This window comes from Bactrocera dorsalis, chromosome 3 (genome assembly GCF_023373825.1).
Source record: "Bactrocera dorsalis isolate Fly_Bdor chromosome 3, ASM2337382v1, whole genome shotgun sequence".
NCBI classification, from domain to species: Eukaryota; Metazoa; Arthropoda; class Insecta; order Diptera; family Tephritidae; genus Bactrocera; species Bactrocera dorsalis.
The window spans coordinates 70,784,648-70,788,051 of NC_064305.1; positions in this window are offsets into that span (position 1 = coordinate 70,784,648).

Genomic DNA, 3,404 nt, shown 5'->3' on the forward strand with positions numbered 1-3,404 from the left:
TTGGACAAAGTAACGAGCGCGACTACGTGAGTAGCTGCAAATCAGCGAGATGACGCATGAGCGCCGCAAACAAATGGGCGAGCGAGTTAGTGAGAGGATTGCCAGAAAAATAAGCTAGCAACGATTATGTATATGCTGTTTGTGGCACTCGCTGGAGCGAATTTGGAGCCGACCGGGCAAAAAGCTGCAACCGCACATACATATGTATATATACACATATAGCTAGGGAACTCGTGCGCAGCATATGAAGGTGGGGAGTGTGTAAAGCGCCGATGGCAACGATTATTTGCAGCACTGACGCCGTCAACGACGTCGACGTACTGACTGGGCACCGCGACTCGACAAGCTGTAACTTGACGAAACGCAGGCGAGATTTCAAGACTACCTTATATACAGCATAGTACACACACACATGCAGATGTAGTTATATACATAGCTAGATCGAGACAATGGCATATCAATTGTACTGGCAACATAGAAGCTTAGCTGTCGGCCAATATAAACGCATGCGGCAGCTAAAAGCTGCAGCACGCGGAGGCCAATGTTAGCTAGGTTCATGCCGCTGGCCACTTTTATGTTACCACAGCAACAACTCGGTGCTGCATATCAAAGCGGCAAGCCGAGTACAGTAGTGTGAAGAGACAGCAAAATTTCAGTGGCAAAGCGGCAGCGGAGAAAAATCAAAATGCCGACTGCAGCGAGTGAGACAAGTTGGTGTCCGATTAGGTATCGAGTGCATGATGATTACATTTTTCCATAGCATTGGAATTCCGTGAATGCGTATGTACATATATATGTGCATGTGTGATTGCACATGCATGCGTATAACTCGATTTTCGAGTTCCCAACAAGCAATGGCGTGGCCTGAACTTAATGCAACTTCGTGTGCACTAAACTATGCGCGTTGCTATGGGCCACCAACAGTACTAGATTGCTGCTTTACAGTGGCAATAAAAAACTTAGAAAACGATGAGTAATATGCGGCAATGGAAAATGGAGTGAGGCAAATGGTGTTATCGTTGCGATTGTTGTTGTTGCAGTAGTCATTAATTTTGAAAATTATGCTGCTACTGTGCTGCGTCATCTTGCGCAGTTGAAATTGAATAAAAACAATATTGAAGAGTCTGTGACGGCGTTGCAATCAGCTAGCTGCTTGTAATTGTCGCTGAAAAAATATAATTCAGCAATTACGAATGTATGCAAGAGCTTACGTGTGTATTCGATCATGTCAAGGCTTGCAGTTAGGCGTTAATGATGAAAATTCTGCAGCTATAATTTATGCTTATTTCATCAGTTCTTAGTATACTCAATAGAAATATGTATAGTTTTGTGAACAGAGTTGTTGTAATTTTTTTTGATGTTGTTGTTATGAGGCTGCGTAGTTCTGTGTTGGTCACCCTTGGTTTGGTGAACCGATAAATTCACCACGTTTATACCAGTTAGCATAAACCTAGTTTCGATTTTATAAAATTATATAGCGGACAACAAGTCATCGAAGCTGGTAACACCCAAAAGGGCACTTCGAAAAGCTTATAACGGGTGATTTTTTTGAGGTTAGGATTTTCATGCATTAGTATTTGACAGATCACGTGGGATTTCAGACATGGTGTCAAAGAGAAAGATGCTCAGTATGCTTTGACATTTCATCATGAATAGACTTACTAACGAGCAACGCTTGCAAATCATTGAATTTTATTACCAAAATCAGTGTTCGGTTCGAAAATTTTTTATCGACAAATTTTGTTCAGCGATGAGGCTCATTTCTGGTTGAATGGCTACGTAAATAAGCAAAATTGCCGCATTTGGGGTGAAGAGCAACCAGAAGCCGTTCAAGAACTGCCCATGCATCCCGAAAAATGCACTGTTTGGTGTGGTTTGTACGCTGGTGGAATCATTGGACCGTATTTTTTCAAAGATGCTGTTGGACGCAACGTTACGGTGAATGGCGATCGCTATCGTTCGATGCTAACAAACTTTTTGTTGCCAAAAATGGAAGAACTGAACTTGGTTGACATGTGGTTTCAACAAGATGGCGCTACATGCCACACAGCTCGCGATTCTATGGCCATTTTGAGGGAAAACTTCGGACAACAATTCATCTCAAGAAATGGACCCGTAAGTTGGCCACCAAGATCATGCGATTTAACGCCTTTAGACTATTTTTTGTGGGGCTACGTCAAGTCTAAAGTCTACAGAAATAAGCCAGCAACTATTCCAGCTTTGGAAGACAACATTTCCGAAGAAATTCGGGCTATTCCGGCCGAAATGCTCGAAAAAGTTGCCCAAAATTGGACTTTCCGAATGGACCACCTAAGACGCAGCCGCGGTCAACATTTAAATGAAATTATCTTCAAAAAGTAAATGTCATGAACCAATCTAACGTTTCAAATAAAGAACCGATGAGATTTTGCAAATTTTATGCGTTTTTTTTTTTAAAAAAGTTATCAAGCTCTTAAAAAATCACCCTTTATATCTTCTTCTTTACTGGAGGGTGGAACCATGTGTAGAAGTTCACGCAAGTGAGGAAAGTTCACTTGGGAGTGGCCAGGAACGATTATTTTACATATGGCTCTAGCAGCTCACGACTTCACGACCAAGAATCCTCCGGGTAGCCAAAGAACATCCGTTTGAAAGCGAGCGAAATGAGATGGTGAACCATCTCTCCCCTGGACTGTGCTCTGGGTTTGGAACTCGCCACGTAAAACAACACCCCCAATGAAGAAGAAATCCTGCTATAAAGTATACTTATATATAAATTATTAGCGAGACGACCTGAGTCAATTTAGCCATATTCATCTATCTGTCTGTATATACGCGAACTAATCCCTTAGTTTTTGAGATATCGATCTGAAATTTTGAACACGACATTTTTTCTCCACGAAGCTGCTCATTTTTCGATACCGCCTATATGGGACCACTATAGTATATAGCACCCACAAGAACTGATGAATGAAAATCAAGTTTTATAGCTTCGGAGCACCCGAAATTCCCGTTATTTCTTGATTTTTATATTACGAAATTATAATTCCCATACAATCACGAAATATTTTATATATAAAATAAGACTTCAATTTACTTTAAACACAAAATACTGAGAAATATTAACTATATGTAGGTATGTATGCATGTATAACGGCACCTGGAGAATAAAGTACAATTTCGGCTAAACAATAGATCAAAACACAAGAAAGTACTGTTGAAAGACATAAAATACTCCTAAGTGCAAACAAATGGAATTCCGTGTGCAGAGATGCATTCACGTACAAGTTTCACAAGCATTTATTGACCTGAAAAAGTGCCATACACGAGGCAACGCATTGGTCTTTTGGCTGCAGCCATTACTATGTACAGCCAGGCATATATGCATGTGTGTGTGTGTGTGTTGAATATGCTCGTGCATGCAT